The sequence below is a fragment of the Coptis chinensis genome, chromosome 8 (assembly GCF_015680905.1).
Source record: "Coptis chinensis isolate HL-2020 chromosome 8, ASM1568090v1, whole genome shotgun sequence".
NCBI classification, from domain to species: Eukaryota; Viridiplantae; Streptophyta; class Magnoliopsida; order Ranunculales; family Ranunculaceae; genus Coptis; species Coptis chinensis.
Genome location: NC_141463.1, coordinates 78194054 through 78204182, shown reverse-complemented (window position 1 = coordinate 78204182; position 10129 = coordinate 78194054). Strand labels below are relative to the sequence as shown.

At 34.1% G+C, this 10129-nt stretch overlaps 1 long non-coding RNA gene across 1 annotated transcript; it reads right to left on the bottom strand.

Annotated features, from left to right (window-relative positions):
* Nucleotides 1-1870: 1870 nt before the first annotated feature.
* LOC147483247 (uncharacterized) lies at nt 1871-3483 on the bottom strand. The gene is made up of 3 exons (XR_015207000.1): nt 3429-3483; nt 2312-2415; nt 1871-2215 (listed from the first exon to the last, which is right to left on the bottom strand). It is a non-coding gene; the product is annotated as an uncharacterized LOC147483247 (long non-coding RNA).
* Nucleotides 3484-10129: the final 6646 nt, after the last annotated feature.

The following is a 10129-nucleotide window of genomic DNA, read 5'->3' as shown; positions in this document are numbered from 1 at the left end:
TTTAATATTACTGAAATGCCAAATATTTTCATTATAGTTTACAGTTAGTCAATACACAATGCTATAGAATGAAATATTTAACCACTTGTTCATCGATATTGCTTCAAAACTAGTCACTTATGTACGTGATTTTCTCCAAATTATAGTGTCTACTAAAATTGGATTACGGATGGTTACCGCAATCAAGGAAATGAAGATGCAATTCTAAGACTCCTGATGAGCTCCTCCTTCTTGTCGATATTTCCATTTACGGTATACTGAAGGTTTTGCAAAGGCGAAAACATTGTTTATGCTCAAAAAGTATTCACTCTTATGCAAGGAAAAGGTATATTGGGTGATTACATTTGTGTACACTAATTTAGCATATGCCTACTTCAAAGCCGGAAGCTAACCTTGGCTTCGAGAGATGCTTGATGACATGACCAAGAGGTACTTGATGATTACAGTTAAGATTTACAGGTCCTTGAATGCTTCTTTTGACAGTGACATACTACGTCTTTTTTGGGGTCATGTTGTTGAGAGAGGTTTGATCACAAAGAAAGTCCTGTTCCTTCCTTTGAGACCACAGAACCATTGTTTTATTTATTTCATAAGCTGCCACTGACTCACTGTATAAATGTATAGTCCAAAGTGATATCTCAAATAGCATGTTTGTGCCACAAATCCCACAATGGGAGCACCAATATCTTCTCCTTGACTACATGATTTAACCTCTATGAGAGGAACTGTAATGAACCAAAGGATGATGATGCTCAACCTTCGCTTTCTAATTTTGGATGTAGATGAAACTTGATTTTCGGGCTTTCGCTAATGAGTGCTCTAAACCTTTTGCAGATGGCTCTAAAAACAATCCAAAAGTCAAAACTTTGAGTGGGAAAGCCTTGCGGTTCTTGGTGCAATGGAACCAAATAAAAGACAACTTCCGACTTATAGCCTTCTCAAAGACATTCAGAATTTCAAAGGAATGAGTTCGGTTTCTCCAGTGAAATGCTTCACCCATTATCTACGAAAACAGGGAAAAAGATAAATGCTTAGCGTCCAAGGACCTCTCAAGATGTGTCTTGTTTGAATTGATTGAGATTTTCTTTTATTTTCTCATAGGGTTAGGCTCAAGGATTAAAATCGGGAGCAAATATTGGAACTTGTTTTTTTAATTGAAAGACAGTGATAATATGATTGGAACTCGTTTTATATAGATTAAAAGACCTGCTAATATGTTGTTTTTTTTGCTAAATCTTAGTGATGTACACGCTAACACACTAGATTGTCCTGACCCTGATGCACGGAGCTGCCTACTCCGCTTCTCAAATTGGAAGAATGATTGACAGACAAGCAGACTGATATGCCTCAAACACTGAAAAGACAAGGCAGGAAACAAAAGGGCAACAGCCAAAGGAATGTACTGAAAGTTTACAAAATCCGATATACAATAATGCGCTTAACGGATAGGGAAAAGAAAAGAAAAACATGCAGAATATTAAGCAGCAAATTATGTGCATCTGCCAAAAGTAGAGAAACAAAGCTTCTTTCTGTCTTTCTACAATTCGTAATACTTAATCTTGGGTGATTAATTGAACTGTTCAAGGTCCAAACTCCAAACAGTGGGCCTTTAACATAAAAACCACATAGCAAACATCCCCCCAACTAAAACCTCCCAATATATGAGTCTAGACTCTAGAGTAGATATATGTTGTCTGTTTCAAGTAACAAGCATATTACAGTTAAATACTAATCATTTCCTCGTCGCTTAATCATCTCCTAGATCGAAATCCTTGACCTTCACATCCGCATCTTCTCCGTCTTGAATGCAATAGTCGATTTGGGACAAAACATATTGTATCTTTGTAAAAGGAAAAACAACAATGTCATCGTTTAGTTTGCTTCCCAAAATAAAGGCATAGGTCAAAGAGATTCAAATGCACTAATGCACAGAGATATTTAGATGCAAGTTATCCAGACAAGAAAGCTGTGTAGAGAGACGGACAGAGACAGATTACTTGCTTTCCTTCCTCAAGTCAAGTGGCACAAAGCTCACCATGTTATAATCATCAACCTACGAAAGATCATTCCAACCAGAAGTTACGCGAGATGGAGGTAGCTAAAACAGTTGGGCATCGCCCTTTTACTAACACATTTTCTGTCCTTGAGTTGAATCGCTCTTTTGCTTGACCCCATTCTGTTGGCTTGTGTGTGTGTGTCCTAAGTAATGCGTGAACTGACGCATATGAAAATCAAAAGGTTAAAATGATGGAAATGTAAAGGCATATTTGGAAATACAGGTAATTAAACTTTTTTCAAGAATGAGATGTACCTGTGAGTCGAGCAAGTAAACAACACAAACATTGAAGTTCTTGCGCTTCAAATGATCCACAAAGTTACGAAGAACAGGAACATGCGAAAAGAGTTATATCTGGCCTACAGATTATGCAAAGAAAATCATCAACTTGTTGCACAGGACTACAAGAAAAACACAATCAGATACCTTAGTTAGTAAATGACTGTTCATGAGCAACCACTTGGGGGGATAAACTCCACTACAATGAGCTACCCTGCCCAGGACATAATTCTTGACAAAATAACATTCAATTTTCTAATTCAAACACCTTCCGTTAGAAATAATAAAAGATGGCAAGAGATAACATACTTGAAGGCATAGACCTGACCAATGATTGACTGAAGATTGAAAGAACTAACAATTTATTTTATCATTATTATTTTGCCAAAAACAATGGTATGGCTTATAACGTTTTATAAGCATACAGATTTTAAAACTATTATACACCCATGAACCCAAGTATCTTACACTCACGCCGCATGAAAAAGCATGCTAGCATACCCACAAAGTCACAAACACATGCACAAAAAGATAGGCACATCTACAACCACATACATGCGTGCTCATATCCAAGAACCTCTGCAGATACAACCCAAGTGCCCCCAAAAACAACACAAACACACACACCTCTATAACGAAGCACTCACATAAATGGCCAACCACTGACTAATTCTAAAGCATCTACACACAACATGCACATATTCACCATACTTGTGCAAGGACATGCACATGTAGGATGCATCCTTCAATTATATCTAGAATATGCATTCTACTAGGAAACAGAGGAAGGTATGAACTCACACTTACCACAATCAATTTGTTTAGTTGTTGCTAATATCTCACCATAATTAGACATGGTTTTACCAAAGATAACGTTTACATAATCTAATACGATACTTTCCTATTGGAATGAAATCGAGGATGGTTAGTGCTAAAATGTTTTAAATGTATTGTGTGACATATAAAATTGTATAATTATGATCAAGACTATGGTCCCGAACCCCATATACCACAAATGTCTGGTAAGAACTCGAAGGAATCAAAAAAATAAATCTAAAATGTTTGAGCTCAAAGGAATCTAGTTGAAACTTACCGATAAAAAAAAAAGGGAATCTAGTTGATCGAGATCGAGATCGTGGGTTTGATTTTGGTGAGAGAAATTGCGAAGAGGGTTTGAAGGATAAAGGTGGTAGCCGGTTTTCCGGTTTCTTGGATATTTGGTTGGAGGGTGTACGAGTCCAAATTGTGCCCAATACAATGGGCAGACCCCGGCCCAACTCGGGGTCTGCCCAACACAAATTGGAATCTGGCAGTAACAGGACCCTTTAAAAAATAAGAGTCCAGTGATTGGGAAAAGTAAGGAACGTGAACCCATGGAACTGGCGTGAGTTCTTGAAGACACGCCCATTGGGTGGTAGGTGGTATAGTGAAAAAGATTAGAGACATGTTTTAGAAAATGATGATTGGCTTTGTTTTGTTACAATGTGATCAGAGAGAACCTGATTTACGAGAGACATGTTTTAGAAAATGATGATTGGCTTTGTTTTGTTTACAATGTGATTGTCATGTTTAGGATAAAATTGGTCATTAGATTTTAGTTACGTACATTTCTTTTTTGCTTTGTCATAAAACCGTGACACATATAGTGGTCCCACCTCGTTTAATTTCCTATGTAGTGTTGGGAACTAAAAACTAGAAATAATAAGTGAAAATAGAAAATAGAAAATAGACCAACCTTTTTACTTGGGGTGAAATCATGTGAGGATGGTAAATGAGTCTGACCTGCTCGGTTGTGGTTCAAGTGGCTCAATTAGTTTGTCATCACCATGCTTGAGTGCTCGACTCCAATATTATTTGGTAAACTATCCTAGTTAGTCGCCCCAAGGCGATTGCTTAACTTATTTCGAGCTCTCGCTCACATTGCAATAGGTTTTCAAATATGTATATTTGAAAATAAATAAAATATTGACCAAAGAATGTTTTCACATTATTTTTTCCAAATTAAATTGTTTTTTTAAATAATATATGATTAGTAAGTTTTTTTTTTAATAAATTTGGGGATGTAGCTCAATTGGTAGAGCATTGAATTACATTAATCAACTGTACGAGGATCGATACCTCGCATCTCCATTTATTTTTATTTTTATCTTTTTAATTTTTACCCAAATTTAGGCTATGTTTGATAGTCCCTATTTACCATGGCAAATGTCATTTATTTGCTAATGTTTGATGTGTGTTTCTTTCTTTTTTATGCTACAACACACACATATGACATACATATATATTATAGACTTAAAGGGATACACTAAAAGTCTTAGCAATATTTTGGTAGAGTACTTATGTCAGACGAGTTATAAGCCCATTTAGCTAGATCATGAGTTGAGCATTACAACATCTTCTTAACCATCTTAAATATGAAAAATTAAATTTACTAGCAGTTCTGATAATTGTTTTAGTAATGTTTTGTAAATACCAAACAATACTAGACTCTAGCTTGAGAGCTCAAATTGTTGATGACATTGATGTTGTCACCCTAAAAAAAAATGTTTCCTCCCTCCTAAGTGTTTTGCCAGCTACACTGCTACCTCAGCTATAAGAAGTTTACTCTCCTCTGCTAACCTTGCTGTGAATCTCCTCACTGCAATAACAATTAAAACTCCTTCATTCCAAGCCATAACAACAGCAGCTCCTGGTAGAGATATCTTATTAAAAGCACCATAAAACCTAACATTTATATAATCAGGCATGTGAGAGATCGAGGTTAAAAGTAGATATATTATTAATATTACTAGTTGATGTAGAAGCATGTGTGTTATGGTTAGTGTTTATGTTCCTAAGTGCAGTGTTCGAGTTAATACAAGAAGTAGGGTTTAAATTCTTCCCCTGTCAAAAGCTTTGAGTCTTCTTTTCCATTGAATCATTGTAGTTGTTAGTATATATATACCACCTATCAGCTGCTCCTTTGTCAAACTTCTCTAGATTCATATTATCCCACATAATTTACATTAGTGTACATGCATACACACCCAAGTTTGTTATGTCAAGGACCTTACTTTCACACCATTCCATGATCTCATCCACCCATTTTCTAATGGGCCATCTTCTATTAACCTCTATTTTAAAACCAAGTGGTGAAGCAAACCACAAATAAAGTTTTTGCCCAATCACATTCAAAAAAGATGTGTTCCACAGTTTCCTTATTCTTTTGAAGCAAAAACACATAGTATCATTGTTCTTTATCCTTTTTTGTATCTTTTCTCCAGTTGGCAGTATGTCCATATATAATTTCCACATGAAAATTTGTTCTTTAGCTGCCACCCTAGCTCGCCAAATTCTTCTGATAGTTTTTGTCTTGAAAAGTAAAGTCATAGTCCTCCCAATCCTTTGTTTTGAGCATATATGAAAATTAGATTTGAAAGATAATTTTCCTTTATTAATTAGTAGCAGGCCACCAGGTTAACTCATCCTCCCTTCCATCCTATGGTCTGATGTGTGTTACCTTGATAAACCCTGCTACTATAGGATAAAAAACTTCATCAATAAGCTGATTATTCCATGTTGATCCTTCCTGATTCATGAGATTTTTCACTTTCCAGTATTTATGGATCCCCACTGGTGGGGTGCAAATCCTTTATTAGTATAGGATGATCATGAAATTCTTATCATTTAAATCTCTCAAGTTCTGTTTGGCCAACAGAGCTTTGTTCATATCAGAAAATTTCTTGAAACCTAGTCCTCAAATGGACTTAAGTTTGCAAATTAAGTTTATCCCACTCAATAGTATAGATACGTACTCTTGGATTTATCATGTCCATGCCACCAAAACTCCCTACACACTTTATACATATTGTCACATACATATACAGGGAGGGAATAAGATGTCTTGGCATAAAGGGGTGTACCTTGAGCGACAACTTGGATCAAAACTGTTATGTCAACTTGAGATAAAAGTCTGGCTCTCCAACCTTTTATTTTATTATGTACAATATCCACGAAGTAATCAAAATTAGCTTTCTTGTTGTCAGTGAGTAAAATAGGAACTCCTATGTACTTATCTTTATTTGAAAATTCTCTCATATTCTAAAGTTTTCTCAAAATTTTCCTATGTTTAGCATGTACATTCATACGTTTTGTTTAGTGAAAAATAAAAATTATTTATATTACTATGCACTTAGTGATAATTGTATTGTTTCATTTTCTGTAATGATATATAATAGTATAAAAGTCTTATTTTAGCGTTAGAATTAAGAGTAATTTTTAGAAACTTAGGTTAATATATAGGTAATAGTCATTGTATATTTTCAAAAATGTCTTATATGAACATCATGATTATACTTGATGTATTTTTTGAGACCTAAGTTAGACTACTTAATTTTACATATCCTATGAGAATCTAGCCAAAAGTCTCATATGAGTGAAATATCTGAGTGATGATACAAAGGAATAGTCAATTTCGAATAAAGAAATCACATGTCAACTTGGTTGATCACCACATTATATCCTAAGCGAGAATTTATGCCATCTTTGAATCGGTATAGCCAAAAATTTACACTTATAATAATATTTTTCCGCTAGTCGCCCCACTGAGCATTTCTTTAGCCTTTTCATAAACCACAAATTCCTTACCCTCTATAAAACAAAAATAAAAAAATAAAATAGCCAACATATTCGATAAGTTTGAAAAATAGGATGAAGTGGAGAAAAGTGAAGAGAATGAAAGACATGTGCAAAACAAAAATTAGTTAGTTACTTCAAAAATAAAATAAATGAAAGTTTTCAAAAGAAAAGAATAATAAAAGTTAGAACTCCAAAAATATAGAATCAAAATGAGTCAAAAGCCAACACAAATTAAAAAGGCTAAGTATGGAACAAAAGTCTAGAAGCAAAGCAAGAACAAAAGTTTTCTTTAGTAATATAATTTGAAGACCCTATTTTCTCAAACTTGTCTATTTTGTTTATCCATTTCATTTATTCTTAAACCATCACCTAAGCCTTACTTAACACCTAATAAAGACCTCTAGCTCAATTAGAAATATGTTGTTGTGATAATAAGTGGTAGTTGTGTTTAATCGACCTCGGCTCCTTTGGACGTCATTGAGCTTGTGAGGAAAAGTGTGCCCACTGCACACTAGAGAGAGCAAAACTTGAGTAGAAAAATTATAGTGAATTGTGTCTTGACACATCCTTGTGAGAACCTATTTAAGGACGTTATTCCAAAAGTTTCATAAACGGACCTATCATGGCATTTTATAGCATAGTTCATTGCATGTATGTTTATTTTTAGATGATTTGATTATTATGCATGTATTAATTTAGGTTTTGAAATAACTGTTCATTATTCATTACTAGTGAAATGTATAAATATCTAAGATTAAATTAAGAAAACATTACTTTTATTTCTTAGTCGTCATAATATAGATGAAATTTATGAGTATCTTCTCTGGAAACTCTCACGAGACCAATAAACTCGTCCACTAGGGGTTTAAAAGGTTTGTTACACATGCTAAGTGTAATCATGATTCATACGAAAGTGAGTTAGGATTTTTTTTTTTTGTCATTAGTTTAGATTTAGTTTTGCTCGAGGACTAGCAAAATGTAAGTTTGGGGGTATTTGATAAGCACATAAATGCTACATTTATGCTCGCATTTACATTAAGTTGTCCAGCTAATTTATATATTCTCCTTTAATTAGTTTGTTTCATTGGTTTTACAGATCAAATTGACATGAACGCGACGAAACGGGCTGAGACTGGAGACTTTATGGGATTGTAAAATCCTCATGGTTTGATTACAGAGAGGATACTCGATACAAGGTTGAAAATGACATGTATTAACCATTCTGAAGCTTCTGTGAAAAGTTGGAATGGTTCGGTCAAAGTCAGAGGGCACCCGCCCTCTATTATGCCTAATCCCAAGGGCACACCCCTCCTTCTCAGTACGATAGAAACAGTAATTAGAAACTCGATAGCTCTTTCCTAATCTCTCGCAGACTCAACCAAATAAGAAGTTCCAACTCCAATCAAACTCTATTGGATACCCTAACCCAAACCCTATATAAACATTGGGAGACCGAGACTGAAGGGGGGGTTTCTTTTTGGAGAGTGCAGAGAATAGAGAACACAACTGTTGGAGGCTGGAATAGACAAACTGGAGATGAAGAAGAACCAACACAGCAGCATCGGTTTAATGATGGCTTCTTCACCTTTAAATTTCGTTATCTTATTTGTTATGTGTAACTAAATTCAGTTTAGGATAGACGGAGTCTTAAATTATTGTTAGTATTTTGGGATTGATTCCTATGATATTCAATAGGCTTCATGTTCAATAAACTCTTCAATGTTCGTAAGTTAATAACTAAGATTTAATCTTTCATATTGTATGTGATGTATGCGATATAGTTTGATATCTGTCGTTATTAATTAAGCATGTCTTAAATGTTTGAGTCAAGTTTGTTTATTACTCGTGCGGTAAGAAGACAAATAATTATTTAAACTTGACCATAGTGCTAAACTGTTAAAAGATACATATCTATTAATATATGTCACGTTAATTAAAAACAATTGATCTTAAATGTTTGAGTATAAAACTGTTTATTGAATTTGATTCTATAATTACAAACAATGGTTTAAGAATAATTATTTGAACTTGACCATAGTGCTAAACTGTTAGAAGATACATATCTATTAAGAATTGTCACGTTCACATCATCGAGAAAACAATTGATATTCATCGATAATGCTACTTGTATAAAAACTAAAATATTGAATTTGATTCTATAATTACAAACAATGGTTTAAGATGGAGTCAATAGTCCTAGAATTATCTCAAATTGATAATACTCAATTATTTAGTTTATTTCTTTTGTAGTTAAATTAATTAGGTTTAGTAATAGTTAATTCAAATCTTTATAAAACAAACCTTGTTCGGATTAGGTTAGGAGATATTCTAGTACTCAATTGTTATAATAAGAAGCAATCCCTATGGGATCGACCCATTTTCCATAATTGTTTTCAATTTTCAACCATAGCTGTGTGCTTGCGGTTATTATAATATGGTTAAATTAGCTTATTAATTTAGGTTGTCTAATTACCTATCAATGTATCATGTTTTTAGTGTTTTAATCTCGTGTCGTCTATCTTGCACAATGAAATAAAAACACATATTGTGGTGGCCAAATATTGTACACTAACGATATTTGCCCTTATTTCAATCATTGTATAATTGCATGTACAAAAGAGAGAGAAATGAATGGACACATGGCACAAAACTATTGGATGAAACACATGTGGAAACAACTATAAAAAAAAAGGAAGTGTGTTGGGGAGGGAGAGCTGAATTCATTCTACAACAATCAGGAGACACAACATTTTAGGAGAGAGAAGCTCTACATTTATTACTTGTAACAAAGAGAGAAAGAGAAAAACCTTGTAACATCATTTCACCATTAATGAATAAGAAAAGCTTAATTGATTCTTTTTATCATTTCTTCTCTTGCATCTCACATTAGCGTCGTCCCCTCTTCGAGAAACAAATTCAAGTTTTCTTGTTAGAGTGAAATTGATGAAGAGGAGATTGATTTGTCAATTTAGTTTTTCTTGCTGTCCACATTAAAGCTTCTTGAATCTATTGTTATTTGATGGCTTCTAGAAGAAGATTACTTAAGATGATGAATTCATGGAGCTAGAAACAATGGTGATGAATCTTGGTTGAGTAGATGGGTACTGCGTTAGGTGAATGAAGGGAAAGCCGATATGCATCTCAATATGGAAATACTATGATGATGAATCTTGGGTA